Source organism: Phaethon lepturus, unplaced genomic scaffold, assembly GCF_000687285.1.
Source record: "Phaethon lepturus isolate BGI_N335 unplaced genomic scaffold, ASM68728v1 scaffold18201, whole genome shotgun sequence".
Taxonomy (NCBI): Eukaryota; Metazoa; Chordata; class Aves; order Phaethontiformes; family Phaethontidae; genus Phaethon; species Phaethon lepturus.
The window spans coordinates 34,985-46,248 of NW_010518682.1; positions in this window are offsets into that span (position 1 = coordinate 34,985).

The window sequence follows — 11,264 nt, forward strand, 5'->3', positions numbered from 1 at the left end:
TATGATGGGCAGGTTGTTAACCATGATCAATGGAGGGTGAGGTTGTATGTGGTATTTGCCTGTGGAGTTTTTTTTCTGCTCTTTGAGAAAAAGTCTCACATCAATGTCAAGTATTATTGACTCCTAAAGTCAGTCATAATTTTAATAATCACTTATTCTTTGTTCTAATATTTCAAATATAGAATCAAGTTGTCATTCAGTGCATTATGTTGCTAAAGTACACGGCGTTTGTATCTGTAGTTTGTGAAAGACGGAGTGAAAAAAAAAGTCAGTTAAATTTATGGGTGAAAGAGCTCCACCGCTGAGGAATGCCAGCGAGGCTGTCTAAACTGTAGCCTTTTACAGTGTCTGATGGTGTTCATACTAAATTAAGAGATACATTGGGATGTATGGTATGGGTTAAATATATTGTTGCTCAATAAGTTATTCTTTGGTTGGAATACAGAAAATCCAAGAAATTCATTTAAGTAACTTGACAGTATTTGGTAGATTTTCCACAAGCAATACGCTTCTCAAAGCTAATGTTTTCAGGAAAGGATCTCTGTATAAAGTATATATAAAATCATTGCAGTGATTTACTTTACTGCTTATTATATAGCATCTCCATCAAGGTCTTGCCTCTTCCTTGTCAGAATTAAAGTAACAAACACTTTCAACATTGTATGGTTTCCATATCATTGTATTGAACTTTTGGGTCTGTCTTGTTGAATTGTGATGTTGCAGCTCTGAGTGATTTGGTTTCATTTGCATTATTGCACCCACTGATTCGGGCTTTTGCCTCTTATAACAGCTGTAAGAAAAAGCTGTAACTGCTGAACATTTAGAAAAAGCATTCAAATGACAATACAGATCTACTGTGCAAACTTCATTTTCATTTAGAAGCAGTAGTGGAGGCCCAGCCTAAGAAATGTAACTGCCAAAAAATACCCCAAAAACTACCCATGGGACCAATGGCAGTTGGTTGATGAGCAACTTATATTAGCTATTATATAAACAGCAGTCAGTGTTAGGAGAGCAAAGACGACTAGCTGCCACATGTGTCCTCCTTAATGGTGATTGGCATTAAAGAGCTGTTGAGTGTGTCAGCACCTGTAACACAATCATCTGAAGAAATACTGCATTTACCAAACAACAGAGAACCCTGAAAACGGAATGAGTTTAAGAAGACCCAGAGTCAGCTAACACCCTTTGAACTCTGGGGACCTGAAAGGTGCAGGATTTTTGCCCACTCATAGCCACTGATACTGCACTGGTAACCATGAGGTGATCTCAAATAAATTCAGTGAGAAAGAAAAACAGATAGATGCTGTCAAGATGTCATTGCTACATGGAGGTACTTTGGAAATTGATAGGTTTATTCTTATAATAGCTCTGTGACATCAGGGAAATATTGTTACACAGATGTAAAGCAAAGAGGAAACTGAGATAAATGTCAAGGGATTTAACCTCAGTCACAGTGGAGAGTCTAGTACCAAAGTTCTTTCACAGTAAAAATAACATTTCCTATGCTCTATCTTGTTTGAATTTGCTCAAATTAAGGAAAGATTTAAATTTATTCTATTTTTTTCATTAAAAAATATTTTCCATGCCACTCTGTGAATGAATTATAAAACCCCTAAGAGTATAAGCACTCAGCAACAGGCAAGAATAAAATCTCAGATTTTCCTTTTGCATAGTATGCCAACCAACCATATAATACACAGACTGTATTGGATACTGTGGAAATTCAGAATTGTTCAGGTTGGAAGGCACCTCTGAAGGTTACCTAGTCCTACTTCCTGCTCAAATCTGGGCCAGATTCAAAGTCTGAACAGGTTGCTCAGGTTCTCTAGTTGGTATAGGAAAATCTCCAAGAACGGAGATTCTGCAATATATCTGAGCAACCTGTTTCAAATTCCTGCTCCACCCCATATCCAACTGGAATTTCTCTGGCTGCAACTGGGCATCTGTCTTTTGCCATTTTGCAGTGCACCTCTGGCTTCATCTTCTCTAGAACCCTCTCATTAGATAGAAGACAGCCATTAGATCCACCCCTAATCTTCCCTTCAGGCTGAACAAACCCAGTACTCTCAGTGTCTGCTTTCTCCAGCCCCTTAACCATTAGAGTCCTCCTCCTCTGGATTCTCTCTAGTTTGTTAAGATCTCTTTTACTAGTGGCCCCACAAGCAGACACAGTACTGCAGATGGGGCATCATGATGCCATGTAGAGCAGTAATAATCCCTTTGAATGAGCTGCTGGCTACACTCTTGCCAATGCAGTTAGCTTGCATCAACTGCAAGGCTATACCACTGTCTTTGTTCCTGTTCCATCAGGACATCCAAGTTTTCTTCTGCAGAGGTGCTCTCTAGTCAGTCAACTCATAGCCTGTGCTGTTGCATGGTGTTATTCTGTTGGACTTTATGTGGATCCTGTCAGCCTATTCCTTCAGCCTGCCAAAGTCCCTCTGAGCAGCAGCTCTGCCCTTACCCCAGTTTGGTTGGTGTCTGAACAGCATTTCATTTCAATATATTTAATCCATTGTCCAGGTCACTGATGAAAACATTTAATGATATCAGTCCCTGTCCTGACCTCACCTACATCACTCCTACAGTCTGCTAGCTGGGCTTTGAACTTTTACTCACCACCTTTTGAGTCTGATGGTCAACTCATATTTTAGCCACTTCATAGTCCATTCATCCAGTCTGCATCTCTACAATTGAGCTACAAAGCTTCTACAGGAAAAAATGTTATAAACTTTATCAAAGAAAAAGCAAATTATATCCATTGTGTTCTGCTTATCCACAGGACCATAGACAGCAATTAGATTGTTCAAGTCCTTAGCAAATTTGTATTGGTTGTTTGCAAACATATGTGCTTGGAAATATCTTCCAGGAGGGTTTGTTGCATAGTCCTCCTGGGGACTGAGGTGAAGCAGGCTGAGCTGTAGTCCTCCTGAGCCTCTCTTCAGTTCTTTTTTGGAATATGGGCTAGTATTTGCATTTTTCCAGGCATTGGGAGCTGTGTCAGACTGCCACCTTTCAGATTTGAAAGACAGCAATCTTACAGTGGCATTAGCCAGCAAGCTTGGCATCCTCAGAAGCATTCTTCCCAGTCCCATGGACTTCTGTACGCTCAGTTTACTTAAGCGGGTCCAACTTGATTGTCCTACCCTACTACTACCTTTTTCACCAAACTCTCTCACTAAGCTCAGAGTTATTTAAATTCTGAGAGTTGACCTTGCCAGTAAAGACCAAGGCAAAAAAGGAAGGGATTAGCTGAGCCTTTTGCATGTCCTGTGTCATTCAGTTCCCTGCCCCATTCAGCAGATTCATATTTTCCATGTCTGTCTTTTATTGTTGATGTACCTAGAAAACCCTCACATCCCTGTCTTCTAATCCAGCTGAGCCTTGGCTTTACTAACTCCACCACTGCATGTTTGAGCTCTGTATTCCTCCCAGGTAGCCCATCCCTGTTTCCACTTTCCGGGTACTTCCTTTTTCCGTTTGAGCTCTGTCAGGTTATACCTCTTTTTCATACTAGCTTTCTGCAGAGCTTGCTTGACTTTCTATGGGATAGACATGATGGGATAGACCAACCTTCTTTGAGGATGTTGTTCCTGAAGATCAGTCAATTTCTTGGCCCCTTTGCTCTTCAAGGCAGTCCACAATGGGATCCCACTTACTGGTTACCTGAGCAGTGTGAAGTCTCCTCTCCTGAAATCTAATGTCTCTATTCTGCTAGTTGTCTTCTGCACTTTTCTCAGAATCTTCAACCACCATCTCAGGGTCACTGCAGTCAAGGCAGCCACAGGCTATCATATCCCTGACTGTTATTTACAAGTAGCAGATTCAGCAGAGCACTTTCCCTATCTGGCCAATCCAGCATGTACATCAAAAAAAAATTGACCCCAAAGCACTCTTGAATTGCTCGCAGTGTTGCAAGTGCCTTTCCAACATGCATCAGCGTTGGTTAATGTCCTTCATGAGAACCAGGAACCATGATCCTGATGCTTCCACAGGCTATTTAAAGAAGGCATTGTCCACTACCTTGTCTCTACCAGATGGTCTGTAACAGATGTCCCTGTTGGTCTCCCCTCTGATCCTCCCCATAAGCTCTTGGCTAGCCCATTGCCTCATAGGTAGCAGGGTGCCATGCATTTGAACCTCCATCTACAGTGCAAATCCCCCCCATCTTTGTCCTCTCTTCCTGTCCTTAAAGACCTGTGGACCACAGCACTGCAGTTGTGCTGTTTATCTTAAAGACAAGGATCTGAAATACACCGGTGTTACTCTATTGCTATCTCTGAGGAAGAATGGTAATTGGAAATCGAGAGACAAGTAAATCAGTATTACTTGAGAGATGCTGTAGACTCTTAGGAGTTATCCAGATGTAAAGTCTGAATGCACTGAAATCCTGAGCGCTCATGTTCTGGGAGATCCATAATTACACGAGTTTTCTATAGAACAGTATTCGTTGATTGTTAGATATGATTAATCTCTAGTATCAGATTATTGCATTATTGAATTACCCAGATTATACATTATCAGATTAATATGATGATGATGATGATGAAGAATTAGCTATAGGCCAACTGTCCTCTGTGTTATTGACTCCACTCACATTCCTTTCAGGCTTGAAAGCAGTTCATGAAAACAGAAAATGTTGTTGCTCTCATGATGCCCGTGATTATTGCACCCATGTGTGCAGCAGTGACTGTTGCACTGCAAGGTGCTCAGCCTTGGCAGCAGAGTAAAAGAGTCATTAGATATTGGCTGGATTCCTGCCAGGAGGCAATCAGCTTATAGTAGCATTAGCACTCCAGTATTAATTGGTAGAAGTGTATGTGCATTTGGGGTAACTGCATGGATTTCTTGATGGTGGACACCATGGAACACATGATTTCTCATGATTTCTTCTACTGATCTCTCAAAATAAAATTGTTAGCAATGTTCCTCAAGTGGCCTGAGCAACGGCAAAAAGTGGTACCGATGCCCTGACAGTGAAATCCTGGCAAGCTCTGCTGTCATGCTGCTGTAAAAGTTAAGACAGACATGTGGCTCCATTCCAAATCGTTGAATCTTGGACAGTATTGTTTTGATTTATAATGGGCAGACACAGATGGAGATAGACAGTAAGTCTCATTTAGAGAATCAGAGACTACAAGCAGAAAGAATACTTTCTTGGCCATTTCTGCCTGATACGGATGACTCTGAAAATATTTTATAGGGTATTCCATAAGCATAGTCTGCCTCTTTCCAGACTGGAGTACTTAATCAAAGAAGGGAAGCTTTTCGGGAGTGTTTTAGTCTGAATTGAGATGAGAAGCCTCACAGTTTCAGAGAGTCGTCTGGGATTTGGTTTGTGACAGTGAATGTCTGAGGAGCCCTGTTAGTGCCCTTTCACGATGGGTGGTACTCAGTGCTCTAGCACAGGTATCTGAAAGACTTTGGCTCAGACTACTTGGTGGACAGAGACACTTCAACTTTTGAAATCTGTTTTTCCTAGCAGCATGGTAGGCAAATAAATAATTTCAGTCAAAGTGTGTTTGTTGAAACTGATATGTTCTGCAAAACCAGTGTTTTGTACTACAAGACAACTCTGTTGGAAAAGTCCCAGCTAATTCTAATTAGAAAAGTGCAGTGGAAAGAAATCTGTCGAACAAGCTGTGCAGAAGGTTGCAGAGATAAGAAATTACATGGAAATTGTTGCCGGGCTATGTAAAATAACCCAGCTTTATTCCGTACTTGTTTTCAGTCTAGTGACCGTTTTTAGTAAAGTCTCAGCACATAGTCTTTATAGTAGCCATAAGCAGCTCAATAATGGAGGCATGGGAAAGTTCATATAAGAAAAACTGTCTGACACAGCCTGTGAAGAGAAATTTGCCTTTTAATAAGTACATAAGGATCCCCACTTGTAATCTCATCTCCATCTATATGGAATGTTATGGCGTGTAGCTGCAATTTAGTAAGATCTAGTTAGGGAGAACAAAGATCTCTCTTGTGAGTCTCTCCCTGTTGGTCTCACATCAACATCAAACACAGAAATTGTCTGTTTCTACCCTTTCTCTGTAAATGTAGTTGGTCGCCCATATTTTTTTAACTCTTCCTCACAGGTTGTAATGGTTGGGGGAAAAAGGGATGACAGAGTATAGCAAGAAAAAGAAAGAATAGATTTGGGATTTTTTTTCATGCATATGGCATTATTCATTTTTTTCTGGTTCATAAAAGTTTGGTGTAAAAAGTATATGCATTTTAGAGAGTGGTCTGAAGCTGCGTCTTCCTAGCTGAAAGCCCTTTGTCATTCATGCAGGGTTAAGCTTACCCTTGGGTCTTTGGGGCCTGGCCCCATGACTCCTACGTTCCTGGATGCAGATCAGTCCAGACTCAAAAACAAAGCAGAGATTGTTTCCACCTAGCTCAAGGATGAGAAGAGACCTTGAACTTCAGTGTTCATCTTCTCAAATAAGTGCTGTAACCATTAGACAATTACATAAAATTGTGTACCACCACTTCCCAGTCTGGATCAAGAGATACCTTCTATCTCTTTCAGTAGGAGAAGAAGATACCTAATTTAAGCAGACTAGATCATAGAATCATAGAATCTTCGGGTTGAAAAGGACCTTTTAAGGTCATCTAGACCAACCCCCTGCAACAAGCAGGGACATCTTCGACTAAATCAGGTTGCTCAGAGCCCGTTCAACCTGACCTTCAACCCCAATGCATGGGACGTCTACCACCTCTCTGGGCAACCTGTGCCAGTGTTTCACGACCCTCATTGTGAAAAATATCTTCATTATATCTAGTCAAAATCTGCCCTCTTTTAGTTTAAAACCATTACCCTTTGTCCTATTACTACAGGCCCTGCTAAAAAGCCTCTCTCCATCTTTCTTATCAGCCCACTTTACGTACTTCAATAAGGTCTCCCTGGAACCTTCTCTTCTCCAGGCTGAACAACCCCAAGTCTGTCCCCCTGGCCTCATAGGAGAGTTTCATCCCTCTCGTCATTTCTGTGACCCTCCTCTGGACCCTCTCCAACAGGTCCATGTCTTTCCTGTGCTGAGGGCTCCAGAGCTGGACGCAGGACTCCAGGTGGGGTCTCATCAGCGCGGAGCAGAGGGGCAGAATCACCTCTCTTGACCTGCTGGCCACACTGCTTTGGATGCAGCCCAGGATACAGTTGGTCTTCTGGGGTGCGAGTGCACGTTGCCTGCTTGAGTGCAGCTTTTCATTCACCGGTACCCTCAAGTCCTTCTTGGCAGGGCTACTCTCGATCCCTTCATCCCCCAGCCTGTACTGATACTGGGGGTTGCCCCTACCCTACAAGGACCCTGCCCTTGGCCTTGTTGAACCTCATGATGTTCACACAGACCCATTCCTCGAGCTTGTCCAGGTCCCTCTGGATTGCATCCCATCCCTTGGGCATGTCAACTACACCACTCAGCCTGCTGTCATCTGCAAACTTGCTGAGGGTCCACTGTCTATGTCACTAATGAAGATATTAAAGAATACTGGTCCCAATATGGACCCCTGAGGGACACCACTTGTCACCAATCTCCATCTGGACATTGAGGCATTGACCACTACCCTCTGGATGAGGCCATTCAACCAATTCCTCATCCACCCAACAGTGCACCCATCAAATCCAATCTCTAAATCTCCAATTTAGAGAAAAAGATGTTATGGGAGACTGTGTCAACGGCCTTAGCAGAAGTCCAGATAGATGACATTGGTGGCTCTTCCCTTGTCCTCCATCATAGAAGGGCACTAGGTTGGTCAGGCAGGACTTGCCCTTGGTGAAGCCATGCTGGCTGTCTCAAATCACCTCCCTGAACTCCATGTGCCTTAGCATAGCTTCTAGGAGGATCTGCTCCATGATCTTCCCAGGCACAGAGGTGAGACTGACAGGTCGATGGTTCCCAGGGTCCTCCTTGCTACCCTTTTTCAAAATGGGTGCAATGCTTCCCTTTTTCCAGTCTCCAGGGACTTCACCTGACTGCCAGGACTTTTCAACTATCATGGAGGGTGGCTTGGCAACTATGTCAGCCATTTCCCTCAGGACTCTGGGATGCATCTCATTAGGTCCTGTAGACTTGTGTATGTTCAGGTTCCTCAGGTGATCTTGAACCTGATTTTCTCTTTCATTGGGAGGGACTTTGCCCTTCCAGTCCCTGTCTTGCAGTCCATCCCCTCGAGAGGTGTGGAATAGGCACTGCCAGTGAAGACTGAAACAAAGTAGTAGTTGAGTACCTCAGCCTTCTCCTCATCTGCTGTTACCAGTCTGCCAGTCTTGCTCATCAAGGGGGCACGCTTTCTTTGACTTTCCTTTTCTGGCTGACATACCTATAGAAGCCCTTCTTATTATTCTTGGCATCCCTTGCCAAGTTCAGCTCCAGCTGCACCTTGGCCTTCCTGACCCCATCCCTATACAACTGGGCAGCGTCCCTGTACTCATCCCAGGACACTTGTCCCTGCTTCCACTGCCTGTGCATTTCCTTCTTGCCCTTTAATTTGCCCATCGAGTTTCCACTCAGCCATGTTGGTCTCTTCCCTTCCTTTCCTGATTTCTTACACCTGGGATGGGGAGCCCTTGCGCTTTATGCAAAGCATCCTTAAAGATCTGCCAGCTCTGTTCTGCTCTGCTGTTCCTGATGGCAGTTTCCCAGGGAGTCCTATCGACTAACTCCTTGAAGAGATGGAATTTTGCTTTCCTAAAATCCAGGGTCCTGACTTTACTCTTTGCCTGCCCCATATCCCTCAGGACTGTGAACCCCACCAGTGCATGATCACTGCAGCCCAGGCTGCCTCCAATCTCGACATGCTAAATTAGCTCACATGCATTGGTGACCAACAGGTCCGGTATGGTATCCCCTCTGGTATGGCTGTCTATTAGCTGGCACAGGAAGTTATCCTCCATGCACTCCAGGAGTCTCCTGGATTGCCTACAGCTCACTGTGCTAGTTTTCCAGCAAGATGTTGGGGTGGTTGATGTCCCCCAGCAGGACAAGAGCCTGGGAGCATGATGCCTCCTGTAGCTGGAGTGAGAAGGCTTCGTCAATAGACTCCCCTTGGTCAAGTGGCCTGTAGTAGACACGAACCACAAGGTTCCCTTTGTTGCCTCTGTCCCTGGTTCTTACCCATAAACTTTCAACCTGCTCATGGCTATTCTTCATAAACAACTCTTCACACTCTATCTGTTTCTTGACATAGAGGGCAATGCCTGCACCCTTCCTTCCTCGCCTGTTCCTTCTGAAACAGCCTGTAGCCGTCAATAGCTGCACTCCAGTCATGGGATTCATCCCACCAAGTTTCAGTAATGGAAACCAGGTCATCACTTTCTAGCAGCACGGTGGCTTCCAGCTCCTCCTGTTTGTTGCCCATGCTGCGTGCATCGGTGTAGAGGCACTTCAGCTGGGCTGTCGGCCATGTCACCCTCTTAGAGGAACACCCTTTAATTCCTTTGAGGTCTTTCTCTGGTGCAACAAGCTGAGGGGCCTTGCTAGCCCCCCTGTCCTTCTCACCTTGGTGTGTCATCCTATGGCTTGTCGTGGGTAAGCCTGATGTTACCCCCTCCCACTCCAGGTCTAGTTTAAAGCCCTGTCAATGAGCCCCACTAGCCTGCAAGCAAAGACCCTCTTCCCCCTTTGAGAAAGGTGAATCCCATCTGATGCCAGCAAGCCAGGTGCCGTGTAGGCCATCCCATTATCAAAAACACTGAAATTGTGGTGGTGGCACCAGTCACAGAGCCATGCGTTAACAGACTGGGCCCTTCTGTTTCTCCCTATGTTGCTGCCTGTGGCTGGAAGGAGGGACGAAAAAATAACCTGTGCTCCAGATTCCCTAACCAGCGGTCCCAAGGCTCTGAAGTCTCTTTTGATCACTTTTGGACTATGAGTTACAGCTTCACCTTTGCCCATGTGGAAGAGCAGTAGTGGGTAATAATCCGAGGCCTGCACCAAGCTAGAAGGTTTCCTGGTGATGTCCTAGTGATTCTGGTAGATCATTGCCAACGTGTTTAAGTTCTGCGTATAATAAATGGAGAGATGGAGGCACTGATGTTAAGTGCATCTGAAGACTCAGTGGACCTTTGGAGGCATTGTGTCTCTGTTAATTGTCTGGGATGTCTTGATAATAATACTGAAGGGGCTGGATTTATCCTTGTGCCTTCAGGCAAGTACATAATATTTCAATGAGAAACATGCTTGACTGACTTAGGCATTAAGTTAGGAGAATTTTATTTCACCTTTTTTTTTTTAATTTGTTAGATTTCACTTAGTCCTTAAAAGAATTTACTTAACCAGCTCATTTGATAATTAGTCTTTTCTTCCCAGAGGATCTTCTCTCCAGGTAACACAGCACTTGAGAGAGAAGCCCCCGGTATTAGAGAGAGTTCAATCTGCTGTGGTCTATAAGCCAAGTACCAGATGACCACAGGAGATTCAGTTTTCTTATTTATATAAAATAGATAATCCTTTGAAGTTGCAGCTGTTCCAAGTTGTCGTGGTTTAGCCCCAGCTGGCGACTAAGCCCCGCGCAGCCACTCACTCACTCCCCCACAGTGGGATGAGGGAGAGAATCATAAGAGTGAAAGTGAGGAAATTCATGGTTTGAGATAAAGACAGTTTAATAGGTAAAGCAAAAGCCGCGCACGCAAGCAAAGCAAAACAAGGAATTCATTCACCACTCCCATGGGCAGGCAGGTGTTCAGCCATCTCCAGGGAAGCAGGGCTCCATCATGTGTAACGGTTTCTTGGGAAGACAGACGCCATCACTCTGAATGTCCCTCCACCCCTTCCTTCTTCTTCGTCCCAGCTTTATATACTGAGTATGAGATCATATGGTATGGAATATCCCTGTGGCCAGCCTGCGTCAGCTGTCCCGGCTGTGTCCCCTCCCAGCTCCCCGTGCATCCCCAACCTTCTCGCTGGCAGGCCAGCACAAGAAGCTGGACTGTCCTTGACTGCTTAGCAACAACTCAAAACATCAGCACGTTATCAACATTTTCTTATCCCAAACCCAAAACACAGTCTCACACTAGCTTCTGTGAAGAAAATTAACTCTACCCTGGCTGAAACCAGGACACAAGTAGATGCAGATACCAATAATCCTGTTGTTAAAACATCTTTGAAACCTGACGTACGTTTGTTGTTCGCTGCATTACATATAGGCTTTGGGTATGCGGCAACTGCTGATTAACTAGTACTACATGCAGTGCTGTAAGCCCCACTGGATGCCAGCACCTTCCGTCTACATATTTGCTCCTACTGTGATACTTGAATTTTCTTGAC